Source organism: Opisthorchis viverrini (genome assembly GCF_000715545.1).
Source record: "Opisthorchis viverrini unplaced genomic scaffold opera_v5_250, whole genome shotgun sequence".
Taxonomy (NCBI): domain Eukaryota; kingdom Metazoa; phylum Platyhelminthes; class Trematoda; order Opisthorchiida; family Opisthorchiidae; genus Opisthorchis; species Opisthorchis viverrini.
Window position 1 is genome coordinate 123,562 of NW_008751905.1, and position 10,506 is coordinate 134,067.

The window sequence follows — 10,506 nt, forward strand, 5'->3', positions numbered from 1 at the left end:
GCAGGCTGAGTGTACCGCAGCAAGGACTCGAAAGGTGCTGGCCCCCCTTTCACCCATCAGCCTGAACGGTTACTTCTCCAAATCCACTTTGAGAGTAACATGAAAATAGGTTCATATGGCACACATTCCTGCAGTCCTCAGGACAACTTATAATGTAATCCAGCCTATTGGTGCAGTGGTGTGGATCTCAGTAGAATTGAGAACACAGGGAATATTTAACCGAAGTTTTATTTCGGTTCTGTGAATTTTCTGCGCACGCACTGTGAAATTACACCTGCTTTGTAGCACCCACAGTGCCTCTCTGGATTTGAATAAATGGGACCTCTAGTGTTCCGGAAAGGCAAGCCCGTTTCTCCTATTTTAGTGGTCACTTAGTGAAAAGATAGGTGGATCTTTCTAGGATGGGTATCCCTCATCATCGTGCGTTCTCGTTGCGTCAGCAGTTAAGGGATGTGTAGTTTTATTCTATTCCAGAAAGCGATTACATCTTCGCATTTGTGCCAGAAAAGATTTTACCTAATCATACAGCTGACTAAATTTCTACTTCGACGAAGATAACAAACAGCGCTGTTGGTTACAATAGAATTACAAAACTCAATGAGCAGTATGTCCACCAACTTCACAACCAGAGCTAACGATTTTCGTCTTCTAAAGGTCACCTGCTTGTGTGTAAAATAAGTATTTTGAGTCGCGATGTTTCTGAGATCTATATTAGACTTTCAATTATTCATCCTACATTTTTTTCGATTTTCTTGTATTCTCAGCATTACAACTCCATTCATCTAATAATGTATTCGTATTCGAGTGTTCATCACCACTGAATTAGTGATAATATGATCTTTCTATAGAGAAAGAAAGAAGCGAAAAACCCCGTATCAACTTAATAGAAGCTTCTTTTATGTATATGAAGCTAACTGATGACGACTATGCATTGCACGTCTGTGGCGACAAGGTCTATCCAGTTATCTTTGGATATTGACGGTACGCTTATCAAAGTAAAAACAGTGCCGGGTTTAAGCTTGTGAAAGATGGTGGGTGCCTGTCGCCAAACTAACACGAGGCATAATGAAGTTGGGGCAGAACGTCTGTGATCTGGTCCACGAACTAAGGAGCTTAATCAAGCTTCATCTTTCAATAAAAAACAGTGGTATGGTTCTATCTGGACGCGTGTTTGACCGAGCGCTTGCCTCAACAACAATATTTCCGATTAAAAAGACTTTATTCGGATGTAACTTTATCCTGTAGCATGCATGCTATCAATCAAACTGGCAGACATCGTACACTACACTGGCCCCTTTTTGAAAAACATCGTCCACGGTGTGCCGTGGCCCACGTGAACCGGCCGGAGTTAGTCGTATGCCGCCAGGCTGGTGAGCGTATGCAGAGGTTTCTGTATCTGGCGCTGCGTCCGCCTTGTGTGATTGCGCAACGTGTTAGCTCTGAGGCTTGTGTGCACATGTGTAGAGCCAGGGTCTATGTGGTGGGTCCACCAGTGTGTGGTAACCATCCTGGCTTGGTCGCCAAATATGTCGTATGCACGCTATGGAAGCGCCAGGGGGCAATGATTCTCCGAGGCTAGATGTTCGTGATGGGAAGCACAAACAAACATAATTACCCGAGGCGCAGTAAGCGAGGGTGTAGATCAACAATACATACATAAACCAAACTGACAGACACCGTGCACTGGAATCCTATCACCAGGTCAGACGCAACAAATCCAGACAGCATACATGGATAATTTTGATATGTGGGTCATATTACGACCCAGTGCTTGCTGAGGGTGGCCCCGGTGAGTTATAATCTTCCCTTGTTCATACAGAGTAACATGTGACATGATGGCCTTAGAAGTAGTTGTTAGCGCTGACAAGCACAACTAACCATCCAATGAAAGTGTTCACTGCGCAAAGGTAATGCACTGAAAACTGTATGAAATATTAGTCACCGTTTAAGTTAGGGAACTCCTCCGTTGATGATACAATTTCTTTCATTCTGCCACTAGGGGGTTACAATAAGTGGAGGAGGCCCTTTACTCACAATGGACATTTGAGGTTTCTTCTTAATGTAAGACCATGGATTTCATAAGCTAGACTTTCTTTTGCAATGAATGCAGTATTTCTTCACATTTTTCGGAGCAAAGTTTATAAGCAAGGAAGTTTCGTGCGTACTTAGCGTTGCTAGACATTTGTTACCTAAATCTACGGATGATGAATCAAGTTTCACTAATGCGCTCGAAAGGTAAACTTGTCACTTTATATGAATGCATATTTAACCAAAACACACCACTATCTATTCTGTCAGAGGAACTTCCCGTTTCCCGTACAATCACTATTCGCTCCTGAAAATGTTGCCCATTCTCAGAATGACGACAATCACTGCTCTAATGCAGGGGCACTTCAAAAGCCATGGTAGAAAGTCCAGTTAACTCAGCTGAACAAAATCTACGTTACTGACGCCCTGATATTTACTAGTGGAGACGGTTTTAGTTTGTTTTGACCTTATTGATATTTCATTCACTGAAGAAATTCAGTCATCCGTAAGTGAGCTTGTGGTTACCGAGAGTGCCAACTGAGTCCCTCGATTATGATTGTCTTCAATGTTTCCTCTGTCACGACTTTCGAGGAAAATAGAAATAGACCAACCTGTTGAGCTTCCAGAATGGTCGAAAGATCTCGGCTCATACACTAAATAACCAGCTAAGAGCCTGCGGCACAAAACAACTAAAGAATAGATCGAACTAAGTGCCATCGAATTCAACATATTACTGGTCCAGGCCACCTAATTGACACTGTGACAGCCTTCACCGGAATATTATGCGACATGAAACCCTTGACTTTACGTAGGCCCATGTTGGTAATAATACGGCAGCCTAAACTACACGTGCAACTTTGTTGGTTGATATTGTCTGGCAAAATTGGAAATAGTCTCCCTTAACCTAGATCGGCAAGGCTGCAAGTTGTCAATCCATAACCCGGAACACATAAAACCTGATGAGTAAAGTTTATCATACAACCCTGCCCTGCAGTTAAACATGCCGGATGCTTGAATGAAGTGCGACAATGCACAATAAACTCTGTTTCAAATACACTTAAATTAATAACCCATATCATCCGTCTGCCTCACTAGCGGCCTTGAATTGTTCATCCAGTTTTTGTGTGATATTACGTGCAATTTTGATTGATCCTGCCAAGTGACGAACGTAGAACGTACGTTTCGTGTGGAAAGCAACCAGATATAAAGCATCGCTGGTCACCGAATCATTTGATTCCGTCCACGTGAATACTCAAATTTCCAAAAGTTTTTCAATTAAGACTTTCAAACAGATCGCTGGTCACTCACAATTCTCATCAATTTCGCCCATGAAAATTATAAGATGCTGAACTAGTCGAGTTCGCTCAAACTGCGTTCTATGATGAGAACTGTGTGAATGTTGGTTACCACGGTTACCAGAAAGTTGAATATTTCAACTTGAAAGATGCTAGAAAAATACGAGTAATGGTTACATCCATAAAAATTTTGTACAGTGAACCACGAACCGAGGCATATCAAACTGCTGATTTACATTCCACCCTTTCTGGGTTGAAAGTCAGCTAGCCTATCGGTTTTAGATTAACGTGGATCCACAAAGAGAGAAGTAGGTCAACAAGCGATGATGTTGGATTCCGTGATTGAAGGATACTTGATGCGGTATCATCTTTACGTACGAGTGCTTCAAGCAGCCGACGAAAAACTGGCATGCGAACGGTTTAGTCCTAACTAATAGTCCGGAGTTGCACGTTCGAACGAACCTATGGGTCCCTAAGACGCTCACTGATGAAGGTTTCTGGCCAAGATGAAGTGTTTGTATATTGCTTTTCGACTCATCAGCTTCACTGAGGAGGACAGCCCGGTTGAAGAAAGGTTTTGGTACCTGAAGATTCAAGATGAAAATAATGCTGCTAGTTTCAGAAGGGCTTATCAAACAAACAACTGACTAGCGAAATACACTTATTTGCAAACAAACCTGATTTTGCGAGTCACTCACCTGGAACCCTGATAAATCTCTCGTTTGTGATGTTTCCAGGAAACTGGAGGTGCGGTACTAGGCCGCCTCATGTTTCAGTTTCTACCACATTCGAAATATCGCGTATGCTAGGTTATCTGGTCTGGAATTTGACACGGGCTTAGAAGTAAATCAATTCAGATTCAGCACATGGTCGCACTTGAAGAAATACGTGTTGACTATTCTGAGCTTTACGGCAAGCGCAGATTATTTATTTGACGCAAAACAACGATCGAAATGCACCGGTTGTCAGTATGCAGGCCAGCTGCCACCTCAAATCTTTCCTCGCGGGATAAATCACAAGTTGCCGAAACTCCAATTCGTTGTATTATTTATGGTGCCCTGGTGGAGTATTTCTAAATAGAAGCTGTTTGGTTTTTGAAAACATTCACAAGTAATATATGTGTGTAGCAGACGATATTTCCGCTGAATTCCACATCTGGTTGAGAAAGTCTCACTAGTCCATTTACGTTGGCAGTTCTTCATGACTTTGCGTAGTTCTAGTTTAGAAACGAATGACGTGTTAAACCGGACTACTTTGCAAGCACCATTCACTGTAAATCTGTCCGTTTTGCTTTGTTCTTCCCAACAATGTATGTCGATATATCTGTCTGGCTAGAGGTGAGTTCCCGAGGGCAGCTTTGAGGAAACAAATGGTTGTTAGCATTGAAAATTTCACTCGACTGAAAGAGTAACGATTTATTTCTGAGCCCGAATGAGCCAGATTTACAATCACTAACGCTATCAGGAACGCCGAGTCGAAGCATCGGATCTTCACTGCCGTGCCACGTTTTTCTAAGCAGTGACACGCTGGAAAAAATATGGGTATTTAACTTGTTCTGGGTGGCAGTTGCAGAAAATATTCAGGAATTTCCACCCCTTGTTTGATCCATCGGTACTCGTTACTCGTATTTTCTTACAGTTTGTGCCTGCCTCCTACTGTCTGGTTCCAGAATAATAGTAATGAATACCCACTGTGAAACAGTGGCTTGCAAGTGCTTACTTCTTATAGCTTAAACAAAGGGACCAAACTTTAATTTACCTGTTTCTCATTCTCAAAGATAGGGCGCAGTTGTTCCTCCAAAATGTGCAGTTCAACTGTGCAATTCTATGGATAGTACGAAATGGTTATGGAAGTAGAAAAAAGATAACAGCATCATTTACAAGTTTGATATGCATTGGATTCTATATGGTCCAAGCGAACAGACAGATACGGAAAATGCATGCGAAATGAGCCCTCTAAGCCGATCCAACTCAAGCAGCATTACACCCTCACAGTATAGAAGTAGAGAAATTAAATAGATGCAATAGAAAAAACGCAAATAAGGTGACTTACTAGCGAATACAAAACACAAGTAGGCGGTTTATAATCATGCGCGCTAAAAGGAGTAAAAAGAGTTTGCATATATTAGAGATTGAAATAGTTTTATGTGGGTCGACATGCAGGAATTGGTACCAGCCTCAGGAATTCATGAGCGAAAATTGCACAGGTTAAAATTGCTGATTTGGTGGTGAGTAGATATGTGGCAATCACCACAAATCCTTTGACCGGAAAATATGCTGAGAAAATTAGTCTACGTGGAACGGTTTCCTCACTTACAAACTAGAGTTAATGATGACTTATAACTCATGGGTTTTATAGTCTGAATAAAAAGGACATTCGCCTTAGCCCACTGATCATTGGGTCTCCAACGTTAGTTACTATGTAACAAAATCCCTCTTTACCAGACTGCTCTTTAGAAACAATGCACGTCAATAAACACGACCTGCTGAAGAGAACAACACACGCTTACGTATCTTCAGGTTGTACTTTTGTAGATCAGTTCATGGGTTTAGTCAGCACTTTCTGGAGTCTGTAGGAAGTTTGATCACCATAATACGACTAACCAAGTGTAACGTCATCGGCAAAATTGTGGCCAATGAGGTTCGGAGCCACTAGATGTTTCCTCTACATGAAGTTATTGCGAAGCAGAAAAGTAGTTAGCAGATGTAATATGGAAGTATAGTACCCCCGGAGGGTGATGTACTCGTGTTAGCCACGAAGGCCTTGTAAAAAGCTCGAGACTCCGTCTTTCACGCAAATCCCAGCATATCAAACGTTCTCACAGAAAGTGCTAAGGGTTGGCTGGTAGCATAGGTTAACGAAAGCCAAGTGCGGAACAAGGGAAATTGATATGAATTCTCCTTGACTGAGGAAAACCATTTTTGCCGCAGTATGTATGAACCAAATAACCAGGAACGATTGAAGACATGAGCGCAAATACGAAGAGGGACAGAGACTAGCGAAACCTACTCATTCGCAAACGAATTAGGTTTTGGGGGGATTTACCTGGAGCTCAGATGAATCTTTCGTTTATGATGTTTTGGCTTGGGCTTTGGAGCAATTTTCAGCAACCTTATAAGTAGTGTGAGGACAGGGACACATTAATTTACCCTATAGCATATTCGACTTCCGGGACATAGAGCCACGTAGCAAGTAGTGTTTACTTTCACTATGAAACGGTTTTCAGGGAAATTTTTGTTATTTGGGCTACTGCCAATCAACTGGATCGGATTAGATAGGTTTTTCTTAGTTTTACTTGGCTTCTTTCGTAGTGTGGCTGAAAGACACAGAAACCAAATTAACCTTTCCCATATCAAATTCATCCTATCAGATTCCGGTTTAGAAATGCCAGCCATTTCGATATGTGGGAAGTGTTGTTATAACAATAATTAAGTTACAATTGCGTTTCATGCAATCACTTACCCGACATCGGCAGTCATAATGCAACAAACTACTTACAGGAATCTAAATTCATCGTGCTCAACGTGGCAACATAACATACTGACGGTTCTGCTACCTACACTCATTCTTTGAACTAACCAACCGAAGAGTGGTATGAATGTACAGTGGTAAACATGCCGGCTTGTTGGACAGATGCGCAGTTCCTAGTTTCTTCGCATAGTTTCTTCGGAACACATCATTTGACACTGATTGCCTCACTGTTTGGAATAACCATGATTTGCTCAAATGAACACCTCTGTGATGGGTTAATGAGTCGTGCCGAACGAATTCAAATGGCGCAACTCAGAAACAAAAGTATGAACGGTGCTTTGAAGCCAATAACATCAAGACATTTGTCGTGCAAAAGTGTCGGAAAAATATCAAAAATTATTTTACACGCCCCCTCCCTTAAGCAGGAATACACTATCCTCTGTGCTCCTGATGATTCGCGTGAAATGCAACAACCCTGGTTACCTCCTGTATGACATTACTTGCTTTTCAACTGCCATCAAACAACCAAACATGGCATTGTGTTACGTAAGCTGTTTATAATTTTACAGACTGTCTTGGAAAATGGCTAGGCTATTCAGAAACAGCAAAATCGCCTCAGTAGGATTTGCCGGGGGAAACAACAACTTTCAACATAACTTCTCATTGGTAAATATGGACCACTATGGTCATTGCAAAGATCGCTGAGCTGGGCGATTTGATTGCAAACGTTACACGACTAATCGAGTGGACACCAGTACGTTGTTAAGGTGTGGAGTGAAGCATATGAGTCGGTGTTTTTCCTACAGCCCGCTCTCTAACAACGCACTAATTGTGGCGGTAAAGCAGTCAAAGCTCTTAGCTTAACAACCAAACGAACGACCATCTACGCCAACTAACCCACCAAAATTCTCAATAGCAATCAGTCATTATCACAAGATAATTATGCTAAAAATTTCACTTTCTTCTTGGAGTGAATCGGCTGTATAACAAACGCCTCTGCTTTTACTCTTTTTGCGCGAAAATTTAAAGTTTCAAACTATCAAATCGTTCGACGAAGCCTGTCCTTTGTAGGGTTATTTTCTAGATGTCGAAAATGCCTAAAAAAGTGGACAACTAAGATGAAATGGAATTACATTATGCGGACTCCACCGTGCAAATACGGAAGAATGTTTGAACAACTGGTTAGGAATTTATCTCCCAGAAAACCATATTGATAGCGACTGGAAAAATGCCAGCGGTTTTTTGAACATCTAATATACGGCGCTAGGTCAGTTTATGGTAGGCCAGTTTATCGCCGAGCATATTTCCCCTTATAACATGTTAAATTTATCACCTGACTACTGCGCATATAGCCATCGCGAACTAATAACGTCCATAATATTCTGGAGAAGAATAGTTGCATTACCTGCTGGTATTTTGCGTAGCAGTTCTCACATGGACAACTATATATCGGTCAAAATCGTTTATTGAACTAGAAAGTTGTCCGGAAGTTAGTGCAAAGAAATTTGCAGATTGGTAAATTAAAAGCGCAAAAACAGGCTCCTGGAATAGCCTGTGTCTCCTCTTAATCGTTGACGGCGACAGTACTGATCTGTATGATACTGTCCATTTATAGGGAGCGCTACGACGTATTAAAGAACACAGCTTTTGCAGGAAGGTAACTGATCGTAAATGTATTAATGTGCACTTCTCCGACTGTGTAGTTTTGTATGAGCAGTCGCTCTGCAAGTAACTTGGGATCGGAGACCTGAGCGAACGTTACCGAAAACGTTAATCTCGATGAACTGAGCGATGCGAGAAGAAGCGATCTACCCAGGGAAAGCCTCATTAGAGGTAGACACTTAATCTGAAAGTTCACACCAGGGTTGTTCTTCAGCTCCAATATGGTGTTGTGGTTTCGTCAAAAAGTGGGACGCTGGTAAAAAAAAACAGCTAAAATCGTGATTTTTATCCAATCAATCTCATACTAATCCGAGTAGTTATTGCGTCTTTGGATACTCTCATTTTGAAGACGATAGTTTGAAAAAAACTTTGGTAATTGATCAGGTGGATGTTGATCTATTCGCTGAGCCTGGCGTCTCATTTGCAGACCTGTGTTCATTATCCGAAGAGGCTCATCTGTGCGCTGTGGAGATCAACAGCACAACGGCACTTCTACTGGCTGTTCAATTTAGACCATAAAGTTGTCGGTTAGAGTTGGTTCCACAGGGTCGCCCACGGTGACACCCTCAACTTGCATTTATATGGGCCCCCGGTATTTAAACTTGACGTTCGTCTGTATAGCAAAGTGAGTCATTAATAACAAAGGTAGAAGCTTAACGAGACCCTGGCGAGATTCCAGATGTCGCCTAAGCCACCTACTGTTTCATTAAGAAGGCCTTTGGTAGACAGTGATGGCAGATCACACAAACAAAGTTTTCCTGTAAAGTATCGATCCGCTCTGGATAGGGTAAAATTCACAAATGCTTTCAAACAGTGCTTTGTGAGAATTTATCCGGCGGGTCTAAGTGTATTTACAGTCCTCTAACTAGTTGATGCTATTTTCCTTCAAATGTGTGCTTTCACGATTGTTCTGTGGCTGGTAATTAGGACTTTATTACTTTCAAACAACAACCAGCTTACCGAGGGGTTCATTCAATCTTGAGTTTAACTTATGCATGCCTATCACGTGAGTCGGGTTTTATGCGCAGCGCTGCTATCACGCACTGCATTTTATGTCTCTTACTTAAATGATGGACTGAGAATTGTGATGACATTCCAGCCGAGCAAATCAAGAGATTTAATGAATTCTCTCACAGATCTAATTGATATTTACGTCTGTGTTTGCAGAAAAAATGGCTGTAATTTCAACGACTGTTCACGGTGCTGCTGACGAGTGATATCAGATACGCTAACCCTGGTGGACATTCAACATGCACGTACGTCGCAACCTAGGTAGTACAATTTTCCGCAATCAGGCGTAAACTTTCTAAGCAATCTTCATTGTTCAAGGTGTTTTGGAAGTGGCAGTTTATTCGAACCACACACACCAGACTCCAAGTGAATGGCGACGGTCACGTGGAATCATACAGTGTGGGATAATGTCACTTGTTCGATATCGACTCGTCCAGTCTCAATATCGATCGTCCAGTCTTGCAGAATGGGACATGTCGACGGTTATCCCCATCTTCAAAAAGGGTATGCGGACGCTATGTGAAAACCAACGTGGCATCAGTCTGTTAGCTGTGGCATCGAAGGTGCTCTCTGGTCTTATCCTTCGAAGGTTGACTGAACACAGAGAGAGGCAGATCCGTGAAAACCAAGCTAGGTTCCGTCCTGCAAGAGGTTGCATCGATCATATCTTCACAGTCCGACAGATTCTGGAACAGCGAAACTGCTTCCAGCAACCAACAATGGTTGTTTTTCTTCATCTGAAAGCGGCCTTTGACTCTGTGAACCGCCAGGCCCTATGACAGTGTCTGTGGAGCAAAGGTGTCCCCCATAAATTCTTGACCCTCATTAAGGCGCTGTTCGTGAACTCCGGCGGCCGTGTAAAGGTCTACGGGAAGCTCTCACCTGAATTCACCACATCCAGTGGTGTCCGATAGGACTGTCCTCTTTCACCTTTCCTCTTCAACTTCGTCATCGATACGATCAAGGAAGACGCACTACCAGCCTCTAATGCCTGTGGGGTCGAAGTGCTCCCTGCGCCTCCGCTCACAGACATCGAGTA